The 11290-nt window shown below is 40.7% G+C and overlaps 1 long non-coding RNA gene and 1 pseudogene across 2 annotated transcripts; one reads left to right on the forward strand and one right to left on the reverse strand.

The window, feature by feature from the left end:
* The first annotated feature begins 2321 nt into the window (after positions 1–2321).
* LOC127765651 (uncharacterized) lies at positions 2322–5718 on the forward strand. Of its 2 annotated transcripts, XR_008016140.1 has the most exons (5): positions 2322–2750; positions 2836–2995; positions 3102–3149; positions 3512–3570; positions 5345–5718. It is a non-coding gene; the product is annotated as an uncharacterized LOC127765651 (long non-coding RNA). The 2 variants fall into 2 exon arrangements; XR_008016139.1 differs by having other exon boundaries at positions 2836–3149.
* A 3835-nt stretch (positions 5719–9553) lies between these two features.
* LOC127766094 (uncharacterized) lies at positions 9554–10581 on the reverse strand (annotated as a pseudogene).
* Positions 10582–11290: the final 709 nt, after the last annotated feature.

The raw sequence follows: 11290 nt of genomic DNA on the forward strand, positions 1-11290 counted from the left end.
TTCTCCAACCTTCACGGCGGCAGCAATAATGTCAATTCGCAGATGGGATCGCCATCAGCTTTCCTGGAGAACTCTCAACAGAACGAGACAAAAAATTCCTCCCCTGTTACAGGGCAGATCAGCCCTTAATAAAAGGAGCACGCAGGCCCACATGAAGTCTGTTCGGACTCAACTAATAAAAATAGTAAAATGTACTAATTACTTGGGTAATCCAGCCGCTAATGACCCTATTAATGATAGTTGGTTAATTAGCCTGTTCGGTTCAAGAACCGAACCTATATATATATATATTCTTTGAATTGCTCCTGCACGGCCACTTGTATTTCTCCAACAAAAAATGGCCGGGTCTTGGACACATCAAAGGACCTGTTCGATCTCTCAGTTGAGAGAGAAATTTCCAGCGCACATATAACGAGAAAGCTCATTAGCACATGATTAATTAAGTATTAATTGTTACAAAATTGAAAATTGGATTCATTTGAATTTTTAAACAACTTTTACATAACTTTTTTTATAAAAACACACTATTTAACCGTTTGAAAAACGTGATAATGGAAACCGAGGAAGTTGTAATTTGTAGTTGAAAAAAAAATGGGCCTAAGATTAAAAATGGTATTTAATTTGGCTGGCATTGTTGGGATGGTGCCACCCAAACTTAGCTCGATTAAACAAGTTGATGAACTGATGTAACCGGAATGGTGCCATTGATCTTGTTGTCTTGCAAATTTAAAAAGGATAGATTGGACATGTTGCCGATTTCTCTTGTTATCTCTCCAGTTAAAATTATGACTAAGATTCAATGTGTTCAAGCTTATCAACTCAGGACAGTACCAATTGCTAGCAGGGGTAGATTAGTTATTTTTTGCGTCAGTTCCATGCTGGCATGCACAGGTGGCGCTCCACAGTGCACAAAGCGGCAAAAAATTACAAAAGCTTTCTCTCTCCCATGGCAAATTGTTAAGTGCAAACCTAAAAAGGTATTTGACTAATTGCCAAACGTAAAAGTGGCAAATAGTTAAATTTCCCATGTTCCTGGCCGGCCAGGCGGAGGGCACTGATACGTGATCAGCCGCGTGCGCGGTCAGTTCGCCCCCCCCTCTCTCATATGTATATACTATATATACATGTGTGTGTATATATCTATATCTATACTAATATAAAAAGGAGGAGTTGTGCCCTCTAATTTTACTGGCCAAATCAACCCCTCTCATCTAGAGATGGCAACGGGGAATTCACCGTCGGGGGTTACGTCTGCGTCCCCGTCTCCACGGTGATAAAATTTCACCATCCCCGTCACCGTCAACAACAACGGGGCTACATTTTACCCATCTCCAATCCCCGTGCGGTGAATTTATCCCCGCGGTTATCCCATCCCCACTTAAACAACAAATCCATCTCCAAATCAAGAGTACATCTCATCAATATTTTTCAAAATAATCCACTCAACAACTGTAGGCCACAGTATCACAAATCACCATTACATCATATCAATATATATCCAAAATATTTCACTCAACAAATCAACAAATCATAGGATCATTTATCTTTGCTTCATTTGGGTAGCATTGTGCTGACCTAGCTTCGTGGCTAGAGGCAGGCGGCAGCATGAAGAAGGCTAGAGGCAGCGTGCTCATCAATGGCTAGAGGCGGCGGGCGGCATGACGACGGTTGGAGGCAGCAAGCCACGCGACAACGGGTCGACGACTGGAGGTGGCCAGCGGCGTGACGATGGCTGAAGGCGGCTAGCGATGTGACAAGGGCTGGAGATGGCGCACTCATCGATGGTTGGAGGCGACCGGCGGCACGACGTCGGCCGAAGGCGTCGGGACCCCGCCCGCGCAAGGGGACGCGGTGGCGCGCGGCGCGCGCGTTTGGAGCAGCGGCAGCGTCAGCGGCGACGCTGTGGAGTGGAGGACTCTAATGGTGTGTGCTGTGTGGTGGAGTGGGGATTGGGGAATGGAAGGGCTGACTAGGGTTAAAAACTATATATATATACTTGTTGTTGGGCTTCAATTTTATGGGCCAAAACGACTATAAAGTCTAAAATAGCTCCCTAGCTACAGTGAATGCGGGTCACCGCGGGGGACGGGGACGGTGAATGGAGCACCGTCCCCGCCCTCGCCATCCCCGATGGTGATAGGTTCTGGACCATTAGATTCACCATGGGTGGTAGATATCAACCATCCCCATCCCCTAATGTGTGAAATCACCGCGGAGAATCGGTGATCGAGTCCCCATTGCCATCTCTACTCTCATCTCATCCATCCATCCACCATCTCATCTAATCTTATCCATCCGCTATCCCCTTGTTGTACGCTATTCATTTGCGATTCCACCGATTCCGCCCCCAAGCGATGACTTCGCCGCGATGAATCCGCCCCGCTAATCCCCGCCGCCTCCTCGCTTCCTCGCGCGCACCCATCAGACCTAGGTCGCCATCAGCCGGCGCCCTTGCCATACCCCGCCACAGCTTCCTCCTTGCGTGCGCGCCGTAGAGCCGAGGGCGCTGTCGGCTGGCGCCGCCTCCTCGCGTGGTACCGCGCCTTCTAGCCATCCCGCCCAACACCGCCGGGCCTCCCCGCTTCCCGGCAACCACCACGGTCACCGTGCGCTCCCATGCGCCATTGGCCCGCTGCCACCCATGCTGCGCACTCCGCGACCTCCCTCTGTCGCGACAAAGGGTAAGCAGCAAGGGGTTTCCCCGTCGCCGGCACCGTCACGCAAGGGACCTCCAGTCCAAGCGCTGCAAGGTTGTGGAGGGCTTCTTCCTCCTCTTTTCTTCACGGAAATCATATCCCATTTCCAAAAGGGTTAATAAGAGGAAAAATTGCTCAGATCCAAACCCCTAGATCGGCAGGGAGCTCACGGCCGGCCTCATGCGATGTGCTCATAAGGAGAGCGGCTCAGGAGGTCGGGGCTTGAGATGCATCTACGACCTGGCAAGGGAGGCTGGTGGTTAGCTGGCGGTTGGAAAATATATTGGTGTTAAACTTCTGTTGCGTGAATTTACATCCACTAAAAAGCATATTAGTCTGCTCTCTCTCTCTCTGATGTGGGCTTCCTAGGTTTGATAAATTGTTCAATGTGTTCTATCATTGCAGGATATACCACAACATCTATTTATTCTTCTACGGGAATACTAATATTTGGTAAGTATATCTGGATCAGTTTATTGTTTTCATTTTCCTAGAAACATCAGGAATCATAATGATCATAGCATCACTAAAGTTCTATAACAACTATTGATACAATTAATTTGTTCTTTGGAACTCCAAAAATTCATGATGATCATAGTGATAATAGACACCCACCAGTTCAGCTCTTTATTTAATTTCCAATTTTTATGCTTTGCTGTATTTTCCAGATTGCTTTTAAATTGGTTATTTATGTGGTTCAATGGAATTTGGCAGACATTTGCAATTAGGAGACATGTTTCCGCACTGTATCTCCCCAGCCTCTGTAATTCTTAGTCACACTTATTCTCCTACCTACTGTGCTTCTTCTATTCCAGGTCTGGAAATCATTCAGTGATCTTGTGTGGGTATGTTGCGATTGATCAATTTCATAGCGGTATGTTGGTTCTAGATCTATTTAGCTATACATTTCGTAGCACTGAAGCTTGCTGCCTTTTTAGAACTAATCCAGAACAAGACTTTGCTCGAAGAAACCTTTTGCTGATCATGAACTGCTCAGCAAAATGGGTATCATAAGATTCAACCATAAATTCTGTGTGTATATATATATGTTGTAACTTGATTTAGTATCATCATAATAATAAATTTCATTAGATGAATAAAATTTCTCCTTGATTTAGATTTTGCATATGAATAAAACATTTAGTGTTTTTATCCCGCATATTAATCCTTATAAAAAAGGTATAATTTTCTGCATGAGTTTTGTTTCCTTCAGGCAAAACTCCAAGATAACCTAAGCTGTGAACCTAAATATTATTGTCAAAAATTTTGAAGGGTTCGACTAAACCATATTTTTTCCTATTTTAGGTTAATTACCTTTTAACAGCACTGCTCACTGATCAACGTAGTGTTTGTTCATTCTCTGTGTTTTATTTACTTGGCATACCTTACTATGCTAATTGTCTTTCAAGATCCCTTAACGCCGGTTTATCTAACCTTGTGCATAACTACCGTGGTACTCATGCTGATATTCAGGATATACTACAGCTATTCTTTTGGTAGGAGTACATATTTTGACTCATGGACTGGTAATTAAACTGGTCCGAACTGACAATACACAATAGTCAGTAACTCAGTATGCATATCTAACATTCTAATGCGTGCAAACATCATATTTGCATTGGAATCAGTTAGCTCATAGCTACTTAACCAGACCAGGGGCAAGCAGTAGGTCGAACATGGTCATAAATGTTATTCTTTAGAAAAGCTTCTACAATACTCTGATTATCAATGCGATTTTTTTTAAAAAATAAACAATTTCATGTATTACGCACTATGCATGTAAAAATCAAAATCACTGTAGAGCATTCTGTGAGTTTTAAGTGTTAAGTGAAAATATCAGATGCAATGGCCTGGTAAATTAAGTAGTGGTAGTTAACCTAAATTTTGTGCATTTATGAATTGCAATGCCTTGTGCAAAATGAGGAAGAAAATCCTAGGTGTGCAAGATGGCATCATCTGTCTTATCAGACCAAAAAAAAAAAATCTAAATTTTGCTTTAGTGATATCTCCATGAAGGATCAGTTCATTCATGCTAGGGCTAGGAGGCATGGACAAAGTTAAGAGATGAGGTGCTGTTGTATGCTAATTTGTCATACTTATAATATATAGAAGGCGTCTGGTTTCAGGCCACAATGATATACTTTTATATTTGATTTGTACCTTTTTGAAATGATGGCTTGCTTAGCCATTCCATGTTTAATATAGTATTCCTGATGAACAACCTGAGTGTGCTTCTTCTCTTCTGTACAAATTATGTAAATATGTGAAGGAAAGAAACCCAAACATTATAGGTTTTGTGATGAGTTAACAAAAATAATTAATAGAGGTGGTATACCAAGTGTGATATAAATTGCATTAAATTGTTGCGATGCATCGTTAATTTATTGCTCTGCAGAGTAACTTTGAGTTTTAAGCATATTAATTAGATGGTTCGAGCATGATTTTACTAGCAGCTTACAAGTGATTGTTGGAATCATTTTAAACTATGCATCGTCATAATATATTGTAGTTGTCCATACACACCAAATTTGCCTATAGCCTATATTATTTCCAAATTTACTGAGTACATATTGGGGTATCCGTTTTCATTGTTCTAGGTTCTAGGCCGGTGTGCTGCTAAAAGTTCCTTTTTATCTTCTGTTTTACAGGTTGGTGTGTAGGCATGCAAAAAAAAAAAAGGCCAGAATTAACTGTGCTACAAGCTTAGAAGCTGTAAACGAATATACTAGAGATGGAGTGAACATAATGAAGAAGAATAGGTCGTTCATCAGATTGCCTTTGGCTTTGAACAAGCCCTACGAGGCGGTCGAAGAAATTTTATTCTTTTATTTACGACTGGTTGATTAGTGGTTACCTGTTGATTCTATTAATAGTTCAACTGAGTGGCGGAGGAGCCAAGGTCACAGTCATAGAGTGTGGCATGATGAATATTCCCTTCATTTTAAGTTTTTTTTTATTTCATATACTATTCCTTGTGCATAACAAAAAGGGTGTGTCCATATGTGCAGCTATGACTTCTTTACTTGGATTTTGTGCATAACAAAAAGGGTGTGTCCATATGTGCAGCTATGACTTCTTTACTTGGATTATGCAGGTGTATGGCCATATATTTGGGCATAACTAAATTAGGTGAACTCAACTGAGGTATAATAATGGCACAAATTGATTAGGGATAATTGTTCCCCATTTTCTGATGGCTGCCAAAGGGTTTTTAATGGCTTAAATACTTCCAGTTGACGGCTGCTGGTCAATATTAATTTACTATCTGAATGATTTTATCCTCACTTGCTGCTCTCCATTTTTTTTACCATGTGTTTAAAAGGGAGTTATTAAGTTATGCTATATTACATAATAGATATAATTCTTAAACTACATTTTTGGTGTCATATTGGAGAAAACACGTCAAAGTTTAAGTGTATTTATATGTTTAATGTTACATAATGTGGGGAACGTGTATTGCACGTGCACAATTACTAGTGTATATATATATATATATATATATATATATATATATATATATATATATATATATATATATATAGGTAAATTATGTGGTGCTCCATGGAGTATGGGCTCCAATTGTATCCACCATTTATCTGCTTTAAGATCCGTGCTACTCAAAACAGCATATTAGATATATTAACGGGTTAAACCCGATTAACCCGATTAGAGATGCAAGATCCAGCTTTCCATTTGTACTATACGTGCATGTTTCGCGCACAGCTAGCTGTTTCCATATAAGCTCCATATAAGCTTGCATGCATATAATTTCCAAATGTATACGTGCATGATTTGCGCCCAGCTAGCTAGCTGTTTCCATATAAGCTTGCATGCATCAACTTTCCAAATGAATATGATCGTGATTGCATGAACACAATTTATTTCCAAATTATATGTACATAATCAAACCCACTAATTTCGATGTAATTGCTTTATTTCCATTCATACTATTAATACTTTCCTATTTCTAGTGTATATATATATACGGGCAGCGATGCCATTCCATCTTTTACACACTCCAATTTCATCTCTCCACACTGTTACACCGCCGGACGTCGACAATCTTCTTCGATGCAACCGTTGGTTGTCCACGAGCATCGTTGCTGACGACGTTCGTCCGTGACCTTCGTCGTCGCAACTAGTCCTCGGCAACATTCGTCGCGAAGCTATTGCACCACCGGATATGCAATAGCTTCTTCGTCGCAGGCTGCTGATCGTCGTCCGCGAGCTTCTTCTTCCCAACCAGGCCTCCACAATCTTCGTCGTCAAGCTGTTACGCTGCCAGACATCCGTGAGCTTCTTCGTTGCCACCGCTGGTTGTCTGCGAGCTTTGCTGCAGCCACTGGTTGTCCGCGCCTTTCGTCCGCAAGCTCGTTCGTCGGCCCAATACGTCGTTGGTTTTGTTCATGGATAAGGATTTTTTTTCCCAAATCCAATATTTGGGTATATGTACTGTTTCAAATTTTGGTTCGAATTTTGTTAGGTCCGCTAGGATCTAATGCACTTCCAAAATTATTTTTCATGCTACGGTATTTATTTCTGTGTTCTCATACCCAATATTTGGGTATATGTTCAATATTTGGATACATACACGTAAAATTGGATATATAGAAAATATTTGGGTATATACCCTGATGAGAAGTATATATACACAAGTCTTTAAATGGGTTATATACCCAATAATAAGAGTCATGGTGCGTCACACATACTCTGTACCAATATAATATTATGGAGATGGTCCCACATACTCGATGTGCATATATAGCAAAAGAAATGATGTACGGTATAGAATTTTAACAAACATTTTTTTTTTGGAAAACACATGGGTGTACCTAAAATATTGGTACATGATTCCTGGAATATATGTCACGTAAAATTAATTTATTCACCAAACACAAACGATTTGTTTTAGATATGTTGACACGATTATACTCTGGAATACATCCGTACGTATGTCGTGTGACACGACATACCCAAAGTCACGAAGAAAATTATTATTTCAGATACGTTCACACGAATTGCCTGAGTATATTTACCTTCCTTTCATTAAAAAAAATACTATACAAAAAGGTTTCATTTATAACCTTTTCACACTATATACGGAAATAAATGACATATACTCAATCGTGTGTATGTGATTAAACATCATTACCATCCATAATTAATTACGCCTATGAATCCGGTACCTTTTCATCTAAGTATATATGATTCCATATATCAGAAACTACTAATGGGCAGACCCGTTAATATCATACCCACATCAACCGATTTGATCCGATTTGATCAGGATCAAATCTAACGTGATTAGAATTAGAGCCCATACACCATGGTGCCCCATATATTATATATATATATATATATATATATATATATAATAATAATAATAATAATGTATAAAAATATATACACATATAAAAAGTTTGTATACGCGTATAGGAAGTTTGTATACATGTATAAAAAAGTTTGCATATGCGTATAGAAAGTTTGTATACGCGTATAGAAAGTTTGTATACACGTATATAAACTTTCTGTACGTACGAATACAAACCTTTATACATACGAATACAAATTTTGTATTTATACATCTTTAAAAAAACCGAAAAAAGAACCAAACAAAAGATAAACAAAAAAAACAAACCGGACAGATTCGAAAAAACCGGAGAAAAAAAATCGGAGAACGAAAAAAAGGGGAAAAAAAAAAAGGAAAACTCTCGTGGGCTCGCGGCGCGTCCGCCGCCCCCTCTCCGCGCGACTCTCGTGGGCTCACGGCGCGTCCGCCGCCCCCTCTCCGCGCGCGACATGTGTCCAGTCGCGCGGGGAGGAGGGCGCGCGACTGATCGCCAACTAGCAATTTCAGGCCGCGGCTGACGAAGCATCAATGCCGCCTCTTTTTTTTTAGAACTCATGCACTTTATTTATAGGAGTAGATATATTTATAGCGCCATATATTTTTACTTAAAAAATAGTCTGTATGTATTTACATTGTAAGTTTCTAAAATTACATATGTAATTTTAGTGTATTTACAATGTAAATCCCAAAATTATATATGTAAGTCTCGGAAGCAGATTCTCTGACTTAACTGCATATGCAGTTGAGTCACTGACATGTGGGTCCCACTTTGCTATGTCCCACATGTCAGTGACTCAACTGCACAGTAGTTAAGTCAGAGGATCCCTTTCTGTAAGTCTCTAAATTACATATGTAATTGCAGTGTATCTATGCAAGTCACATGTAACTAACATGGAACTCTAGGCCGTGTTTAGATTCAAAATATTTTCTTCAAACTTCTAACTTTTTCGTCACATCAAATGTGGACACATGCATGAAGCAATAAATGTGGATGAAAAAAAACTAATTGCACTTGCATGTAAATCGCGAGATGAATCTTTTGAGCCTAATTACGCCATGATTTGACAATGTGGTGCTACAGTAAACATTTGCTAATGACGGATTAATTAGGTTTAATAGATTTGTCTCGCAGTTTACATGCGGAATCTGTAATTTGTTTTGTTATTAATCTACGTTTAATTCTTCGAATATGTGTCCATATACTTAAAAAAAAAGTTTTGTTACACAAACTAAACACAGCCAGTTTAAATCGTGATGTAAATACGTTACAGCCATGACTTTATGATTTGTCCGTACTCTTAGTATTGACCAAAGAAAAAAAATACACGGAGAAAGACAGAGTAGCCACAGGATTTGATCAGAAATCGAACAGGCAACACTGGAAACGTTCTCATGGGCGTGTGACAGCACCAAATCTCAGCGTCGACTGATCTGACCGTAATTAGCCAAAAATTATGGCGACATAAATCTAGCAATTCCATAAGGAATTTATTAATAAAAAAAAGAGTTAGAAACAAATGGCATGAGTTATGGTTACAACTCCCTTGGGAGTATTTAGAAGGCCTCTTTTAACAGCACAAACATTTCTTTGACATATGGGAGATGTTGGAACAATCAAAGGCCATCTGACTAGTGATTTGAGCTTGTCTTGCGGATTTCGCTAGACCATCCGCCACCTTATTGAGATCTCTAGGAATCCATTTGATTAGAAATTGTCTTCCCTGCAAAATATTCTTTATCTTTGACAATATAGGTCTTAAAGACCAGTGTCCTGGATCTTTCATGTAGCCCTCCTTGTTCAACACCTACACCACCAAAGAGTTGTCTGAAAGAAAGATTGGTTGCTAAAGTTGAAGTTGACAAGAAGCCTGCATAGCTAAACAAAGACCTTCAATTTCAGCTAGCAAAGGAGTGCTAGCTCTCATATGTTGGGCTTTTATCACTATAGCATTATGTGTCCCTGGGCTGTGAATGAAGATTCCAATTCCTGTTTGACCCTCCTTCCACAAAGCATCCACATAGATTGTTGTACGTACAGGAATTTTAGAAATGTTGTTTTTGTAATTATGCATCTGTATTTCTTGATCAGTATCCTGGCATTGCTCTTACGAACTTGTTGAGGCTCCCATTTCTTGTTTTTGAAATTTACATCGTTCCTTGCCTTCCAAATCTGCCAAAGCATGATTAAAAGATTGTGCATCCCAGCACCATTAGCTAAAAGATAAGCAATAAAATCCTGAACAGTTTGCAAATGGGTAAGATTATCAAATTTAAAATTAAAATCAGAGATAAACCAACATAAACGACTAAAATTACAGCGAAAAAAAAGATGCATGTCATCCTCCCTCTGACCACAAGTTAAGCAATTTGGACTGATAGTTTTGATTCTATGGTGAATTCTCTCAGCAGTGGAAGAGCATTCCTGAGCAGGCGCCAGCCAAAAGTTTTCACCCTGGGAGAAACGAAACTATTCTTCCAGATTAGTTTTAATAGATTCTTAACTAAAGAGCTTACCTGATTCTGATTTGGATACATTTCAACGCCGCCTCGATTCCTTCGTACCTCGTTTCCATCGTATCCTTTGCGATTTCCAAAACAAATCCAGCTCGTCTCCTCTCTGCTGTACAACGTCGCGCACTCTTGTCCCCTCCAGGCTCTAGCCTTCCTATTCTTCGATTCCCAGATACATACCTTTGTCGAATCTCCCTCTCTGGTAGCAAGGGCACTCACAGTGCGTCTTGGAAATTGCTGCGCCTGGGCTACCCACTGGGCAAAGGAATACCAAAAGACACTTGATCCACAATGCATGTGACTTAAATTCACACTTGCAAAGTCTGAAGACACAGATGGAGGCTACTCGGCCAAAGTGGGCATGGCACAGCCCACGTTGCACAAATGGCCAAATGGATGCAGGTCTGCGTGAAATTTCAATTGTACCCCCCGCCCCTCACCTGGATGCGAGCCCGCGACTCATCTGCTCCACACTCCTCCATCGGGTGCCGCCTCGCCTCCATCCCTCCTCTCGTGTCTCTTCTTCTTGCCATCCTCCGCCCGCTCTCCTCCGTGTGACGGCGAGGATGAAGTTCCGCAGTGGCTTTTAGTACCCTTGCCCTAGCCCATTGCCATGGGCAACCATATCAGCAGTGACGCAAGCGAGGCGGGCACAAGTTCGAGGCGTCGATCTGGCAGAGGAGAGCTCGGACTCCTCCATTGAGATGTGGACCAAATGAAGGGGACACATGGT

The sequence above is a fragment of the Oryza glaberrima genome, chromosome 3 (genome assembly GCF_000147395.1).
Source record: "Oryza glaberrima chromosome 3, OglaRS2, whole genome shotgun sequence".
NCBI classification, from domain to species: domain Eukaryota; kingdom Viridiplantae; phylum Streptophyta; class Magnoliopsida; order Poales; family Poaceae; genus Oryza; species Oryza glaberrima.